This window comes from Hetaerina americana, unplaced genomic scaffold (genome assembly GCF_022747635.1).
Source record: "Hetaerina americana unplaced genomic scaffold, ioHetAmer1.1.p SCAF_3, whole genome shotgun sequence".
NCBI lineage: Eukaryota > Metazoa > Arthropoda > Insecta > Odonata > Calopterygidae > Hetaerina > Hetaerina americana.
This window is the reverse complement of record NW_027286874.1, coordinates 4,091,089-4,110,960: the sequence shown is the minus strand read 5'-3', so window position 1 is coordinate 4,110,960 and position 19,872 is coordinate 4,091,089.

The window sequence follows — 19,872 nt, the reverse complement described above, 5'->3', positions numbered from 1 at the left end:
AAATAGACTCCAACTAAAAAGCTACCCTGAACCCATGGTGAAAGGTAGCAGTAACACCAACTGCTGCTTTTTACCATAAGGCACTGGTGGCGCAGACCGAGTGGGTTGGCCCGGCATCTGGACACAGCTGCGGGCGAGAGTGAAGTTCACGGTATTAGCCACAGTACTGCGATGTGGAAGGCAACGGTAAACCATCACATTATTCTCCCTAGAATACGCAGCCTTCCCTTACATTCAAATAAAGTAGAATGTAAAGATATGCTGCTAACCAATCCTAGGATTGAAATACTGATGAACGACCACTATTCGCTTTGCCTGGACTTCGCTTTGTTTGCTGTGCTTTGCCTCCTTCTTCATACCTTCATACCGCCTTCGTGTCGCCCAGCAGTTCCTTTGGCTGGTCCAATTAATGAATCATTTTACCTTCCGACATGGCCCTCAAATATCCCAATCTAACTCTTTGTGCCTCCACTACTTTTCCATCTTCGTCGGCCACATTTTAAACTTCATCATTATTTATCCTATCTTAATCCATTATATTCTCTTAATTTTTACCATGCCCACGTCTCGGGAGCTTCCAGAAAAGCTCATCCTCTTGCCTCAAATACTACAATTGAAACACCCGAACGCCTTCCCTGATCACTTTTCACTCAGCCCACCTATTATCCCCGACAAGATATACATTTCCCCTCAAATGATCGTCTTATCATTTGAACTGCTCCACTTAATCTTATTTATTTTCTCGTTTTTTCATGCTTAACTTAACCTTCCTTCTCGTCGAGGATTTTGGTCGCGGTAAATCGCCATTCCATAGTTCTCGTATACTGGCGCAGATCATGAAGATGAGTCAGTTATCACGGCGCCATGACTGCCCAGTGGTGAAACTGCGGCCTTTCACCATTTGTGCAGGGTAGTTTTTGGATCTGCTGCAGGTTTGTCACTTTCCTCGTAGCTTTATTCCGGATAAATCATAAATTCAATATTTCCTATGTTGAAAAATTTCGGCTCCTCTGGAAAACCTCGAAGTCCTGGTGAACCTCGTAGTCGGACTTGTTACCCCTGGTCTACATCTGTACTTCTGACCCCCCCCCCCATACCCGCGCGTACATCATTTCTTTCAATTTCAAGTCTCTATCTTGCCAGCCTTAGTATATCCTCACCATATGGGTTAAACAGCAGGCAGCCCAGTTTCATACCCCAGCCTATCACTATCCATCCTGATTTTCTCTCAGGTTATCCATTGAGTGGCCTATCCCTTCATTCTACCCTATGTTACTCTCTGTACTCAATTTTATATGGAATAATTATGCTGAAGCCACGCTAGTTTGGACGCTAAGAGAAGTTACGAAAGACGGAATGATGGTTCACCATTCTTGTGAAAAGATATTATGTGAAAAACATGACACTTTTTATGAATAAATTATATACTGGTATACTGGTACTACTATAAATAGGCTTTTTCATTTTAAAATGTTCTCATAAGCAGAATTGGTAAAGGTTTAGCCCTTGCGTTCGACATTGTCCGGCATGAATTTTTCTCCCGATCCAACCCGAGCACTGCTCTCACATTCCTACCGTTGTAAACCACCAGAAAAACATACTCAATTGAAGTAGATGTTATTTTGAGAAATCTAATTGTGCCCATAGTAAGCAATGAAAGCATTTTACAGTTCCATACAATATATTAGTGCCAAACTATTTCGATGCCTTCAATACGTCATTTTAAAATTAACAATTCCGTATTATTACCATGAGATTGACGACGTAAAGAATAGGACGACTCTTATTTTTATTTATCACATAGTACCTTGCAAGCCACCGCTAGAGTACGCGGCAGGGGGTGATTATATACCAGCCTACTTTTTACCCGAAATACTCCCCTCTCCAAGCGCGATCGGACAACTTCATTTTGATCCCTTATTGTCTGTGGGAAAAATGGCATCTCAAATCTTTCTATTCTACTCTTAATCTCTTTAATTATATTTACGGTACCTCTCCTACTCGAGTTCGATTGGACTAATAATATATTTTCAGTATCATCGCACATCATTCCAAGTTATGCAAAAGGTTTAATCTGTGATTAAACCATCGCTCCGTGATTGATTCCCTAACCCATCTCCCCATATAATTTGGATACGATACTCAGTTGATAATAACAACGTTTTCACCCATCAAGTTCCTAATAATTCATATGAATGACAGCTTTACTGTGTGAGTTTAATGGCAACAATTCCAAAAATGTAAAGTCGAACATTACGCAATCAAGAAGCTGGGACAGTTTTGCACAAGTAAATTTCCTGTAATCATCACATATCACGGAGACTATCAATTTAATCTTGGGCAATGATGGGAGAACCAATTGACTTCAATCTGAAGGCCCTGCTGCCATCCGAAGCGAGGTGAAAGTGACGTGTGAAGGAGGTATCTCGCTGCTTTCAGGAGGCTCACTTCGTTTTGTGATATGGAGTCGGGCTCTGATTAAAGGTTCAACAGATAAGGGGGGGTGCCCATTACCCGCGCAGGCAATCGCCGTCTTCACCAATTTTCCGTTCCGTGCCCGTGCCAGACTACCGCCCCCCCCCTAATCTCCCCCTCCATCACTCGTTACCGCCAATTAACCGCTTCACCTCCTCATCCCGAGGGTGCATTACTGAAACAGATTACATTTTATGGATCGAGGACACCCATGCCCGCTCGCGCCCCGCCGAAAACAGCCGCGAACTCATCGGGGAGGGCGAGAAGGAGGCAGGCGCTCGCGAATTGTGGAGATGATCTGCCAGATATGACGAGTAATCAACACGCCCAGGCGTATGGAGGCAGTCGGGAATGAATGGCCTCCTCGTGATGAGATCCTGAGCTTCAAGGGTGAGTCTGTAGGCAGACGGTTTCAGGTAGGGGGTGGGGAGGATTTATTTGCTAGGAGCGGGAATCAGAGTTGCATACAGGAAGGAGCCTTCTCCCCGCTCGACTGTGAAAGAAAGGAAAGATAGGAATTTGACGCAAAAGATGGATACAAAAAATTTTCTTTTTAACACAAGTCTTAGATATATTATGATTGCTCCTTGGAAAACAGTACACTTTTCACTCTGCTAGATTAATAACATAACCAGTCTTTCTCTTTCCCTTGCTTCCTAGGATTAATAATTTTGTATTTTAGATGAAATAATGAAGGATAGTGACTCAGCGTCTCAATATAAAAAAATTAGCTGAAATATATTATGAATAATATGTATATAGCTATCAACCATGCCTATATTGGGCGTTATGTCGCAGGGTCTTATCGCCATCGTATAAATCTAGTCTGTGCCAATGACATGGGTGCCCTTTAAAGTGTCCCAGTGACTTATTGAAATTGAATGTGGATAAATCATTCTTATATTCTTGATCCATGGACCTATACATCAGCGTTAAGCAAAGTGTTAGTAATATCTCTATTCTATGGCGAGCATCCCAATGCGTTTCAGGAAAAGGACATTCCGAGAAGGGCTTTCTATGAGGGAGCGTGTTTCATACTTAAAAAACTATGTATTTCTTCGATAACGTTCATATTTCTACGGATACCTAGCGACCAATATCACGCTCTCAAGTTCCCTGGGCATTAGAATATAGAATAATTCAATATGACAAAATATTCCTGGTGAAACTCGAATTTTACTTCTAAAATTGCTGAACAATGATCGAAAATGTAAAATTTTTCAAAAATTTGTTCGTGGAATTACACATTTTTCTCAATCTTTACATAAAATTCTTTTTTTAATTACAATTCTCTACGTAAACCACCACCACTCTGATCAACACAAAGCCTGATTTCAATGGTATACTTAACAATGTAAACTCAACTCGCTCTATATATTTCATGTTGACAAATTCACCGTCAAGCGAGCCGGACCAGGAATCTAAGCCCCAAAAACTGATGGAGCGGATCTCACCTCGCACTAAGCGTGAGTAAGGTGAGTAAAATTCACGATTTAACTTGGTTATTGGGGAGCCAGGTCCTTACCTAACGCCACCGTTCGGCTTTCTAGGAAGTTAGAATTTTTTGTGGACTTTTCTCATGAGACATTAAGTGAGCTCAAGAACCCTTTTAATAACACAGCCAAATTCTGCTGAGATTTTTGGGAAAATCCAATCTGTGCTGGATGTATATGGAATTCGAAAACATTATAACTAATTAATCCGATTTCTCAGAACCAACAACGAGTGCTAGCTTTTGTTTTGTCAATCCTACCAATCAGACCTCAGTTTATCACAAGGAGGATACCTTCACATCAGACGTAAGAATGGAGCGGGCAAATTTAATCTAGGGGGTCAAGACCAAAATAATTGAAAGTTAATACCTATAATAATCCTCAGCTATCCACCTTTTATTTAAGAATTGGGAAAAAGAAGGAATGACACCATTTACAAACTTCGATTTATGTTCTTAGGAAAATTTTATGACGTGCCAGTGTACTACGGGAATACAAGGGCATGGTAATTTGTGGTTCTTCTGCGAGTTGGAGCGACAGGTAGGTAGATTATGTGTTCTTTCTATGAAGTTTGATAGATAGCTTTATTTAAAATTTTCAGATGAAGCTTTTAGCTGGAGAACAGAGTTCACAAAGCATTGAAGAAATCAATTTCTATGCTTTTTTAGGACAAACGATCGCAGACATCCTCACTTAATGAGGAATGTCTGCGATCTCCTCACTCAATGAGAAATCTCATGATAACCCAGAAAGTTTGCTGACAGTTGAACGAATTTGCAAATATATAGTTTGATTGCATCGATTTCCTTGAAAAAAAATCAATTCAATTGGTAAGAGATAGGTGATTGTGAACCACTTTATTTTCCTTGTGCGAGAAATGAACTGTGTGATTTTAATTGCTTCGTATTCATTTAAATAATGCTAGTGACCAATGGTATTTAATAAATCTTATCGACATTAGTATTGGGTGCAACGTAAAAATGTATGAATTAATGAATGTGGGGACCCCATCTTTACCATATTCGGCGGAGAACACCAATTCTTCAGCGATGAATTCAGTTATGATTTCATGAAAATGGAAAATAAAGTGCAAATTGAGGAAAAATGTAAAAGTCAATTCTTCCATAAGTGGGCGTAATGAGAGATTTAAGATTTGAAAAATCACTAACGGTAGTGAGGCATGATTGTAAAATATGAATTTTTCTTCTGTAAAGGTGTTATTGGTATTTGATTGACAAATAATATTGAATAAATAGTAAGTTGCATCAAATTTAAAGTTAGTGTAACAAAATACTTGTTCATATTAAACAGAAATATCTGTAAATGAAATAAAAAAATCAATGGTAGTGTTATCAGTTCATGACCATTCGGATTGAACCTATTTAGGCTAATCCAATACAGGTTACAGAACCTTGTGATTAACCTACATTTTGTGATTCTTGCATTGGTTGTGCATTAGTATATAACACTCAAGAATGACAGCAATCCGCTGGCTGTCATCAATTTGACTATTGTTTGATCATCTCTTAACTAAACTTAGTGCCTTAATGTCATCAATGCTCATTTTTATTTCCCACCTGTGCCCTTCCCAAGCCCCCCTTAATATCTTCCAAGTATATAAGTGAAGAAGTTTAGTAGGCCCCCCTGCATACCACTTCCCATCCCAATTGTTCTTCCCCTTACTTGTGCTAGATAAATCAAACTGAGGGTTTCAATGAGTTATTTGCCCTCTTTAAGTATACTTCCACAGTGCTTTCATCAGCTTTGTTCACTATTTCAAATACTTTCTCAAAATCCACAATGCTCAAAAGAACATCCTGGCGGTTATTGATCCAGAAAAAGAAATCACTTGAGCACTAAAATGTCTTTGAACTCTGCAGCATCTCCCTCAGTTTCTTGGAATCTTTAAAGCCATTGGGAATATTTTGGTATTTTTCCATGCAAGTTAGCACCTAATAACAGGACCTTGCATTCATGTCTTACCTTATGTTTTTGCCTGTAGCTCTGAAATAAGAAACTTAAACACTTATGCATACTTCCCACCATCCTCAGTCTTTTGATTATGTCTCATGGAATTTCTCTGCTTGATTTAAAATCTGGTAAGCAAATCGTGTACCCATGAAAATGATTACACCATCCAAGTTTCAGATTGATGAATGGTATCACCATTTAACTTCATTGTTGAAACTGTGCAATTACTTTAATGTATACAGTGATATCAAGCACATATTTAGAAGACTAATTAAATTCAATCCTTCAACAAATAATTTTTCAGTAAAAATTCTAGTTTGAATCATTACTTTTATGTGGTTTAAATGAATTTTAATGCTTTACTTGTGCAACTAGGAGAATCAATTTCTCCCAACATTTTTTTTGCTTTTTTTTAATGTTTCTTGTTATGGCCTTGGTGGTAATGTATAATTCTAATGAAGGTTGGATTGTTTGAGTTATTGGTCAACTAGCTTCGTATGTTATAGACCTGGGATTAGATTCATTTGTGCAAATCTGATCCTCAGAGGTGACAAGGGCTTGGCTCTCTTATAATGAAATTAAATTCTCTGCACTGTGAATATGTTCACTTAATTTAAATCAGTGGAGATGATCCAAAATGGATACATATCATTTTTCTTCCCTTGAGGCCATCATGATTGCTTTGATCAAAGCAGCAATTTGTTGAGTGCTGCAATATCTTGGGGTTAGGTGGAATGCAAAATATTTAAATTGATCTAATTATTTTTCATTCAATTAATCTCTTTATTTGTATTTTCTTTGGGAAAGATGTTGAGATTCTTACTCCCATGCATACCTTTTGTTCCCTTTTGAGATTGGTGTAGTCATAAAAACCAGATTTTGCTAGATAATAAGAAAGTATTTCATGGAATCATTTTTTGTTATATTGTCATTTTTTCCAAATTTAGGGGTATTTTCATGTGTAAAAGAATATTTCATGAAATAATTGATGTTGAACGTTAAGTCAATTCATTAAATATGAGAACTATTTCTTGTGAGAGACTGTGAACTTGAATATTAATTATGGTATCCCTTTGAGCCTCACATTCTGTAACTTAATTCTTCAGAATAACCCCCCTATTACGAGTCTTGTAGCCTGTGGTCCCCCCACTAGACATAATAGACAGAGTAATGTCAAATATTTTTTTCAGATTAAAATTTCTTATGAAAAGATATCAGGATTCATTGGAAGCACCCACTCAGCATGGCATACAATAGTCAATGAGTAAATGATAGTCATGGGGAAATGGAGGAACTATCTGCTTCACATAGGAATTTAAGGTAAAACATAAACTTTTTAAGTGTTTGTTAAATTCATGAATTAATAGGGTTTGGATTAAATGTGATTGATTATCCTCGAAATTTACAAATGATAATTTCACCCAAAATTATGTGCTTATTAGTTCACTACATAAATTTTAGACTTTTATTGATTTGCTTTTGCACATTCCAATCACTGTCCCTATGACATTTGATGAAATGATGTCTGAGTGCCCAATGTGTACCAAAGAATAGTATTTGCCAGGTGCGATTACCACATCTGGAAAAATAGCAGTGCTCGGGTAAGATAACATGGACTGAAACTGAACTGTCAGGGTAGGTGCACTCACACATACATATGCATGGAGTGGGCTGTGACACAAGTTATGGGAACAGCTGTAACTGAGATGGATTTAAATTGCACTGGACTGTGGTGCTTAGTTGTAGTTTGGACTGGGCTGAAGTCATTGCTTCCAAATGAAATCCCTCCTTACCCTTTTAATAATACCTGGCTCATTCAAATCATAAAAAAATAATCAGTTTGTAAATGACATATTTTGCCAGGTCAAGTCAGTAATCTCAATCAGGAATTATTTCCAATGTGCAATTTCTAACCCATCCATATATTTTTTTTTTAAGGTAATCTACCGGTCAAGGTAGGTTTTTCGATGGACACAACTACCAAACAAATATTTTATTACTCCTAACTAAAAACAAAATCCATCATCCTACTCTATATCAGGTCCCTCTTCATCTCTGAGTACTTTCTTCCTCCCTTCATCCCGTCCAACATCCCTATCCTGTTCCTTCCCTTTCCTCTTTTGCCCAACATTCTACCCTCTATCACAGTCTTCAACATCCCACTGCCGGTCAACACCCCCTTCATCCACTTTTCCTGCCTCCATAGGATTGCTCCCAACAAACCCCTCTCTTCGCCCACCATACCAAGTACTTCCTCATTTGTTTTCTTCTCTGTCCATTTCACCTTCTCCATTCTTCTCCACACCCACATTTCAAAAGCCTCCAGTCTACTTCTATCCTCCTGCTTCAATGACCACGTTTCCGCGCCGTACATAGCTACGCTCCATATCAAAGTTTTTACGAGTCTTTTCTTAACATCCTTACTCAAAGTCCCCGTCATCAACTCCCTCCTCCTTGTGAAAGCCTCTTTGCCTAGCGCAATTCTTCTCCTTACGTCCCTACTACTTTGACCGTGTTGGTCCAAAACACTACCGAGATACGTAAACTGTTCTACCTGCTCTAGTTTTTGCCCTCCTATTTTAATGTTAAGCTTGGCCTTTTTCTTTCTAGAAAATCGCATAACCTTTGTTTTATTAATATTGATTCTCATCCCATACCTGTCGCACTGAATTTCCAATTCACTCAGCAATGCTTGCAGCCCCTTGGCTGACTGACAAACTAAAGCTTGGTCATCAGCAAACCTAACTGATTTTACGAATCCCCCGCCCACTTTCATTCCTACCTCGAGTTCTTCCCATGCCTCTTTGATCATTTCCTCTGCATACAGGTTGAACAGCAACGTTGATAATGGGCAACCCTGCCTTACACCCCTTCCTAACACTGCCCATCCTGACTCCCCGTTTCCCACCCGCACCTGAGCAGTCTGAGACATGTACAGGTTGCGGATTAGCCTCCTTTCCCTCCAATCTATTCCTATTTTCTGCAATATACTCAATAGTTTTTCCCAATTCACTCTATCAAACGCTTTTTCGAAATCTACGAAACAGGCAAATACCTCCTGGTTGTGTTCTATATTCCTCTCGATTAATAATCTCATTACTGCAATGGCATCACGCGTACCTCTCCCCTTCCTAAACCCAAACTGATCATCCCCTAAGTAATCATTTGCCCTACTCTCTATCCTTTTGTTTATGATCCTGAGAACAACTTTAGCTGCGTGGGATATCAAACTAATTGTCCTATAGTCCTCACATGACGTGGCCTTTACCTTTTTCGGAATCGGAACTAAAACTGCTCTCACAAAGTCTTCCGGCCAGATTCCCTCCACATAAATGCTACGGATCAGCCCATATAGCCTCTTCCTCCCACATTTTCCTAAGCATTTTAAAAGTTCCACGGGAATGTTATCCACCCCCACGGCCTTATTTAGTTTCATCTCCCTTAATGCCCTTTCTATCTCATTGTCTAGTATGCCTGGACCTAAGCTGTCTTCCTCTACGTCATTTTCTTTTTCAATGTCTAACTTTGTTGGTCTGAGGTCTTTACTATACAGTTCTTCTATATACTCCTTCCATCTCTCTTGGATCTTTCCTGCGTCAACTATTACCTTACCCGCCTTATCTCTAACTCTTAGCGTAGCTCTTCCTTTCTTACTTCCCGATAACGATTTAACTTTGCTGTACAGCGCACCGATTTCACCCTTCCTCTGCAGACTTTCCATATCCTCGCACTGCGTCTTCCACCATGCGTCTTTTGCCTTATTTGTTGCCCGCCTCAATTTATTGTTCAATTCTTTGTACTTCATTTTGCCTAATTCTGTATTTATATTCTTCCATTTTCGCCGCTCATCCATCTTTGTAATCATCTCATCCGTGATCCATGGTTTCCTAGTCCTTTTAGCGTTAACGGTTCCAATAGTGTCTTTTGCGGCTTTAGACAACCCTTTTTTGATCATTTCCCATTTTTCTTCGATAGTACTTAGCTCTTTACCATCCTCCATGATTTTCTCTACCGCCTGTTTGTATTCCTTCCTTTTCAACCCATTTAATGCTTCTACATTCCATTTTCTAACTCGCCGCCCCTGCCTTATCTTTTTGAAACGTACGCTACATTTCATAACAACTAAATTGTGGTCTGAGTCCGCATCCGCTCCCGGGAAGCTGTGCGAATTTATCACACTGTTCCTAAACCTGTGTCTAACCAGGATATAATCTAGCTGATATCTTCCTGAGTCACCTGGCATTTTCCATGTATACCTGCGTCTTTTGTGGTGTCTAAACCAAGTGTTGGTGATGACTAACCCCTGTCTCCTGCAGAACTCAACTGCTTTCTCCCCGCGGTCATTCCTCGTGCCTAAACCGTAGTCGCCCACCTCATCACCATCTCTTCCTTCGCCTACCGTCGCATTCCAATCCCCCATCACTATCAAATGTTTCCCTGCAGGAACACACGCGATCATGTCCTCTAACTGATCGTATATCCTATCGACCTCTTCTTCCTTATGGTTGCTCGGTGGCATGTATACCTGAATAATAACTAAGTTCGTCGGTTCTGCTTTTATCTCCACTAGTAGTATTCTATCCGTTACCTGCTCTATGTTGACTACGCTTCTTCCTACCTCTTCATTTAATACTATGGCAACCCCTCGTTGGCTCTCGTCCCCACCGCCGTATATTATTCTACACTTATCACTCCAGTAATCCCCGCTATCTTTCCATCTCACCTCGCATAGACCTAAAATATCTATATTTCCCCTTTCCATCTCTCGCTTAACATTCTCCAATTTCCCTGTCCTCATCATTGTCCTAACATTCCACGTTCCTATTCTAACTAATTTGGTTTTCTTCTCCTGCGTCTTCTGTCCTGCTGCTGCTGGTTTTCCCTTGCAAGGGTTTCGTGGGATGACGATCGCGGAAGCCTTGCCTCCCCCGCTGCCGGGCACGACACACGGCCGATTGGGCCGAGCCCCGTGGTTGCCAGGACTCAAAATATCTCTATTGTCCATCATATTTTTCTAGGGAATGATAATTGAGGTGGTTTTCCGTTGCCTTCCTCAATAGTGTTTTTAACATGACACCATCACTTACTGGCCGCCCCACTGGGGTCAGACGCCATTGCAGCCGCCTCACTGAGGAACAGACGCTGCGTGGACTACCTTTCGTCTGGTTCCTAACCTTCGACCTATCTGGCATGGGTGACCCTACCAGGAGCAATTTTTATTACTCCCGCCAGCACAGCTCTAGGGGTCATCGGAACGCCCAAGCCCTTCCACCACGTCAAGGTTGTAGTCCGGGGAGGGCATCCATATATATATTGCATTAAAGAAATTATTTAATTAAAAGTTCATCGCTATGTGATTTAAATCAATCGTAAACATATCTAAAAACTGAGCAAGTTGTCTCGCTGATGTGGGCTAACATTGTTTTCAGCATCATTGCAAAATCAAGCCTAAACACTGATTTTTCTCAAACTTCAAATTTTCAACACAAATCAATGAACAAAATTCTCAAATAATTTATTGCACAAAAAATATCAACATAAAAAGCATACAGGTATGTAATATGTTTATGCAATACTTTTTTAATTATTTTATTTTATAGAAGTGAAGTTTGTAAAAGTGTAGAGTTAGACTAATATTATTATATAAATCTCGTTGCAATTAGGCAATTGTCCTGGTGGAGAAGGTAAAGTCTGGTCAACAGTCACTCTTACAATGCCCATACATACAGGTGTACGTATGTACATTCACAAGAAAAACAGATATGAGACAAAAAGGTCTTAAGTACAACAACACTTTAAGATTACCAACTGAACCTTTACAATCACTCAAGGGCTAATTCACGCCATACCTACAACGCTCCATCCTTCTCCACACTCCGTCCATATCACGCGCTCTTAAATTTCATATACCGTTCAAATTCAGGCACCCTTAAGACATTCACTTTTGCAACAAAACTTCTCATGCCATGCACATCACATACATACAATATTTTAATGAGTACAATAGTATGATAATCACTGATCAATGAAGTTTATCACCTAGTGGCTGCTTTACACTTCTTAGAACTCCTAAAATTGGATGGAAAGGGCTCAAACAAATATACGGGCAGCTGGTTCCATTCAACCATAGTTATGTTCAAAATAGAATATTTTTTCTCCTTTGTTTTTTGCGTTCTTATTTTTATTTTGAAACTATGGTCGTTTTTTCCGTTTAAGTTTGCTTTTTCTATCTCTTTCCATAAATCTTCCCATGTTTCATCATTTTTAACAATCTAATTCAATCCCACCTAACATAATCCTTTTTCTTCTATTTCCGTGACACTATATGTTCTTTTGTACCTTCCCAAGGCCCATCTTGCTGCCTTTCTTTGAAATTTTTCTGTCTTTTCAATATGTCCCACTTCATATGGATCCCATACTACGGACAAGTATTCTAGGATAGGGCTAGCCAGTACCTTATATGCTTTTCCTTTTGTGGCTACGCTACTTCCTTTTAAATTTCTCATTACCTAATGCAATACTTTAGATGCCTTCCGTGTCAAATTATCTACTTGGACCCCCCACCCAAGATCCCTAGTTAAGGAAATGCCTAAATATTTGCATTGACTGGTACATGGGATTCTTTCTCCCAAGAGGGTGTAAATATCCTTTTCTGCATGCTTTTTATTTAAAAAATTTATATGCTTACTCTTGCTAACATAAAGTTCCACATTATTATTTGTCACCCAGGCGATCGATGTCATTTTGTAGTATTACGTGGTCATTTACATGCTCTACCCATCTGTATACAATGCAATCATCAGCAAAGAGTCTTACTTGAGAGTGTCAATTATTTGGTAAATTTTTTACGTAAATTAGGAAGAGTAATGGCCCTAGAACACTGCCTCGTGGAACTCCTGCCATAACGCTCCTCTCTTTTGAAAATGCATCCCCAATTTTTATTTTTTGGATTCCGCCTGTAAGAAAATCATTTATCCATTGCTCTACCCTTAAATCCAATGGTAACCACTCTAACTTAAACAATAATCTATCATGAGGCACTCGGTTGAAAGCTGCCGAAAAATCAACAATTACTGCATCCACATCCTTTCCTTCGCCTATTGCATCGCCGATATATTGGCTTAATCCCAAAAGCTGCATTTCATGCGAGTATCCCATTCTAAACCCATGTTGGTGTTTGAATAGCCATCTATCTCTTGTCCACCATGCCCGAATTAAGTCAAAGATTCTTTTTTTCATTATTTTGCAAGCAACTGATCTTATGCTTACTGAAATATAATTCTTAGGTATTGTTTTATCCCCTTTCTTGAAAATTGGTGTAATGTTCGCTTTTCTCTAATCACTAGGCAAGGCATCATTATGAATAGAATGGTTTCAGGCATCACTTTGTGGAAGTGATTCATTTCAGAAAATAAATACTTGGTTATTCCACATATATTTTTATTAAACACGACCCAGGTTTCGACTTACAAAGTCATCATCATCTGACAAAGTCATCTATCTGATGATGACTTTGCAAGTCGAAACCCGGGTCGTGTTTGATAAAAATATATGTGGAATAACCAAGTATTTATTTTCTGAAAGGTATCATTATTTAAAGTTACTTTGAATAGATGACTCAGGTACAAAGCTACTGCGGTATAGAATATCAATTGATACAGTATCTGGTACCACTGACTTATATTTTCTCATCTTCCTAATTTTTTTCGCAAAATACGAGTCCTCCACGAAAATACCATTTGTCTAGGGAAGTGAGCTGTTTTGTGCTGCTACCCTGATGAAGTTCTCTAGTTTTGTTGAGGATACTTCAACAGTTCACCCGGAGGATATTTAAGCCCTTAACTTCAATTTTACCATCTATACTGTGCAGACCCTTGGGTCTGTTTGTAGAGCCACTGAGCAATGCTCTGCTTGCTACATATCCCATCATTCCTTCCCATTCCCTGTCTATCTGCTTGTGTAGTATCCTCCACTCTCCACTTCCGCTCCCTGCTTCAATTCTTCGACGTATGATTTGTTTACACTGTCTCCAAGTCATCTAAAAACTATTGATAACAGAACACACTTTTGTCCATGGAGTGAATAGGGATGTGATGGCTGCAAAATCTCATCTCATCAACTTTCATCTGCTTTCTGAAACACAATAGGATTTATGTGAATACGTACATTTGTATATACATGCAAAGAAAAGAAGCACAATAAGTGTATATCTTGCCAGGAACTTTTCAGGGATACTCCCAACTGCCATTTTTCCTGCCACTTAAAAGGTTCTTGACGATGCACCTCTAACTTTTGTTGCATTTTCACCTCTTGCCCCGACACATGGTAAATACTATCTGAGAAAATAAAGTTATTTGAAATTTATCATTAGAAAAAATTCTTTGGATATATGGGTATGCAACGTTGCGTGGTTGGACAAGAATTTTGGTTAAATGGGGTTTGCATCTGTAATTAATACTCCAGAAAAGATGGTGGGCATAACCATAAATGTCAGTTAATTATTAGTTATACTTTAAAACGTTTTATACAATCGGTGACAGTATTCCTTCCTACCTGTAGTAAAATAAATGGATCTCACAGGGAGGTGAAACATTTGCTCAAATGTTAAATGTTTCACCTCTCTATGAATGAAGGGGAAGATTTAAGAGGGAAAACAACTGTTATTGAGGACTGCATTTTTCCAAAAGGAGGATGCATCTTTAATGTATTGACATTGTAAGATTGAAATATACAGTTGGTCCAAAGCAAGTGTGAGCAATTGTTAAAAATGTGTTTTCAAACTCCGGCTGAAACTTCTTTTTTCACCATTCGGGTCATTAACAATTTATTAATTATCCAGAGAAATGGCGCATGAGATCTTGGTCTGTTGAGCTCCACTCAAGAAATTGTGAAATTCCTCTTGCACGTGCACTTTCCCATTGGCAGAGCTTGGTAAATGTGATGTGATGTGCTCAAATTGGTCTTCCTCACAGGAAGTGTAATTTGAAGAGAGAGAGGTTTACACATCACATTGCATCACATTCCATAAAGCCAACCACAGTTATTAACCTGAAGGTGTTTGATAGGCGTGGATTGAGCTCACCGAGAGCGAAGCCCAATGGCAAGGGAATTTCACTCATTAGGGTGATAAATCATTTGCTCTTGCTGCCTATGGTTTCCCAGGATGCTCTAGTATCCAAAATATTGCACAGTTAGGGATAACCATTAACTGTTGAACATTTTGCGTCACACGGTCTCATATTTTTCCCGCCGGGCAGCCAGGAAAATAATCGCGATATCAAATAAAAATTTCAATTTATTTTTTATCGGCCTTATCCTCAATCTAATGCGACGGTCGTAAATTGTACTTTTGAAAATTTTAATATTTATTATTCAGTTCCAATGTTGGTCAATAGATGGAGTGTGGTTTCATCTTTTCAGCCCCACTGATGTCGTAGTACATACTCTCACTGACGTATGGAGCCACTATCGTTAAAAAAAGAACGACTAAAATCCAAAACATTAATTCTATGGTAAACGTTGACTGGTGAAAGTCAATGGGGGTCGTAATTTTCCTGTAACTTCTATCTAAATGAAGATTCTATACGAGAGCAGCATACCGAGATGCGGTTCTTAATGATATGTAATTTAAGGTGATTTGTAGTCGTCCCTTTTTACATTAATGAAGGTGTTATTTATGGCTTAAATATTGAAAATCGTAATCCGTACTCGGTTGAAGTCATAAGAAATGGGATCATGAACAAGTGACATACGATCAATGAAAATTTAGTTTTCTTTTGACACATTTACCAAGTTCAAAATTCCAAATTAATTTTTAATGTTAAATGCCAAAAATCGTGAGCAACCTGAAAACTGCATTAATTACAGCAAATCTCTCGGCCACAATTTGAAGAGATAATTCTTCAATTGCCACAATCATGTGCATTAAATTACTTCAAATTTCTTGTAAATTCGTAATCCTAAGCCCATCAGCGCGAAACTATCAAAAGTTAACTTTATTGCCTTTTTCATGCAGAAACACATTGCTACGTTATTAACAAACGCATTATTATCTCGCCTAATGTGATAAACAACTACATTTAAAAACTGTTCAATGGAGTTCTGAACAAACAACTACTCCCAACTAACAAAACTGTTGTTGGTAACGAGAGGATATTTTCTCAAAACCACTTATTCTTCTAAATAAATCCTAGTTGAACTTTCCAAAATAAGTAATGGGATCAATTATTGCATTATTTCCTCATATGTCCTTGTACTTTTCTAGAGGACTTAGGATTTCACTTATAGCTTTCAGAAGTAATGCCTGCAGCATTTGGTTATTTTTCCATTGCCTTAATTTCTCTCGCACATCCTGCACTTCCATCCTCCTTTAACACAACCATCATCCAGTATCCTGGTACCCATTTAGAATCACACATTCTAAACCAAATTATGACATAGGAATCTTGTATATCTTGTCTTTCAAATGACTATATGTATATATGTCTTTCAAAATAATTGTGAAATCATGCATGAAAAACTGTTATCAGCCTAAGACTATTCAAATGATAAAATTCAAGTGTCACTCCTACATTTCTATAAACTAGGATTCTCCATATAAATTTTCATTGATAGTTATAACATTCTATAAAAAGCAGCCATGTGCACTGAAATTTGAATTTCATCACCACTAAATGTATTTTTATGTTTAGAATGGGTGCTACTGAGCAGATGACATAACTTCAAGGTGTCCCCTAGTGTTTTAAATATGTTGATTCATCAAAGAAGTCCGTTAATTCAAGATGTCACCACCTGAATAGAAGTGGCATGAGGTCATCAACAGTGGAAAAAGAAAGGAATGACTCACTAGGAGGACAGTGCAATTCCACATTAAAATTTATCAAGAGCTAGTCTGTGAATTTGATAATAGCTGACACTTCCTTTTATCTGGTTTAGGGAAGACTGAGGTTGCCTAGTTTGGGAGAGATAAAAATCAGGTATGTGAATTTTACGGGGTCATTGAATGTGGCACATATTATTCCACTTCCATGTCAATATTTCATTAATTTATTTTGAAAAAAAATATTTCACCATTGAAATTTCAAGAAAAAAAGCAAGATTCTCAGATACAATTTGTTCATAGACAAAAAATACTAAGCATTCACTTTAATGGAAATAGAAATATTTGCCTCAAAATACCTTAACAATGAATTCGTTTCATGAATTTCAAAAGAGGTATTCTTGGAAAAGCCACAAAAATATATTGCAGCGGGGAATCCTAATATATGTGCCGAACATACTGCCAACAAATAACAAAACTTAATTGTGGGTTATGTACTATAATATTTTTAATGCATAAACATTAGCTAGCAATATCAAGTGATAATCCTCATCAGAGGAGAAATAATGGAAAATATACATTAAAATTTGATTTCCACAAGGTATGATTTATGGAGGTGAAACCAAAAATAAAATCACTCGAGGAGTGACTTCAATAGCATTCCATTATGAATATGATAAAGAGCTCAAATCGGGTATTTTACGGGAAATTATTTTTGAAAAATCAAATTTAATGGATCATTTAACATGCAGGAGGTTAATATTTTGACAGAAGTTGCATCAGGAGATCAATCACCTGCCATTGGCTCCAAAAGGTCTGCGATTCAGATGGTACTTACCTACTCACAGTAACTGCATTAATGCAGCCAATTCCTTCAGCATTAAATACAGAATTCACAAGATTTTTCACATTTTGCCCCTAAAATACTCATTTATTTCATCACTCTACATGAATATAAGCAAAGTGTGTTAGCCACCAATGCAAATATCTAGAGGGGATAATTTTTAATGAATATATTTGGAATGACCAGGGTCTAGTGATGTTACTTTTTAAGGAGAAATCAAAAGATGAGGACTTAAGATCAAGACTTCTGATGAGATATAAGAAACAAAAAGCACAGATTTAAACTTAAAAAAATATTTCTAAATGAAAACGTTGGCCAAAAAGATTACAAAGTTGAGAGTGATATCTCATGATCTTGTATTTTAAAACCAGTTGAAGGATGCCAAAGCATGTCTTAATATTGTGCATAAAATATTAATGACACCTGTAAGCCGAGCATTCCCATAATAATGTGAGCATTAACATATTAACAGCCATTGTTCAACATGAAGCTTCCATCAGGAAAACATTGATTTTGAAATCAAAGTTTTAAAACTTGTCTTTTCATAAGTATTTCACCATTTCAAGTTGATTTACTTAATAATTTAATGCCATCGCACAATCATCAATGATAACAGCAGAAGTTTTTAAATCATGAGATATTCATCCAAACAAGGTGTTATGAGAAAAACCTACTATCACAGAGAGCACAACTGAATCAATGGCATTCACATCCTTTCCGTTGAGCATATTCTATCTCCATGAAGATCACACAAATTGGCTGTAAAACCTCAGAAACCTATCAATCGGCTAGTGCATCCATAATCTCAAGGCTTTCAAAGTCAACCTATAAAAGAAAATCGTATATTAATTACAATTATACATAAGTAAATCCTTAAATTCGGCCTACCGGATCATTTCCAGCCATGGGATTACATAATAATATATTTTTACATGGAAACCACCAAAATTTACATGGGTTACATGGAATTTTTGTAGACTACTTCATTATGACCAAGCTGTTTAATAAATTGTGACAACAATACTACAGAAAAAATTCCTGCCATAAGCTAGAATGGACATTTATTCTCTGTTAAAATTATTTGTAAAACAAACCCACTGACCACATTATCTATAACAGGGAAGTGTCATAGGCCTCCTCTTGTTTCTTATTTACATAAATGACCTCAGAACCGTGGTTAAAGCAGGCTCCGTCTTTTTACTGACGATGCGGTGATTTGGGGACATTCGAAGTCGCGTTAGCTAACGACCTAAATGCAATTCAGACTTGGTGCGATACATAGCAATTGGAATTAAATTTGAAAAAATGCGTAGTAATACATTTTTGGGAAAGGAGTAATTCCCTCCCATTTTGTTACAAAGTGAAACAAACAGAAATCGCGAGGGTAGATTCCTTTAAATACTTGGGTGTAACAATTACGCACCATCTGTCCTGGGGAAAGCGCATACGAGAAATATGCGGTGGTGCCATTAAAAAATTGGGATTTGTATAAAGAGTGCAGGGTAAATGTGACGAAAAAGTGAAGGAAAGATGTTTTCTTGCCCTAGTCAGGCCCCACCTAGAGTAAGCTGCCAGTGTTTGGGATCCTTCAGAGATAAATTTGATTTCTGAATTAGATCGAGTTCAGCGGAGGGGGGCTAGATTTGTCAAAAATTGTTATGACCAACGCAGTAGCGTAACTATTTTGCTAGAAAATTTAGGCTGGGATTCCCTTACACAGCGGCGTTTACAATATAGATTAAACTTATTAAAAACATTTAAAGATGTTTCTGCTGGGATTCCCTTACACAGCGGCGTTTACAATATAGATGAAACTTATTAAAAGCATTTAAAGATTTTTCGATGACATCAAGAACATAATACGAACCCCAACGTATTACGGGCGGAGGGATCACGAATATAAGATTAGAGAGATAGACTGCAAGGCTGACAGGTTTAAATGGTGATTTTTTCCAAGAACAATAAGAGACCAGAATGCTTGTAATCGAAATTCCGCACTAGTCGCCTCGACATAATGAATATTAACCTACAAGGTAGCGACTGCGCATAGTTACACTTTATATATATTTTTTGCAGGTTCCCCCTACCTTTCCCCATCCATTTGAAAAACCCTAACCCCCTCATTCCTTACCCTTTCCTCCTGGTGCTGCACCCCCTGCCACACACCTTTTTGGTGGCTCGGAGGATATTGATGTAGATAGATAGATCTATCCATGTTCACAAAGAGGATAATGGTACTTACTGTATGTTCGGGGTCACCACAAATGTTA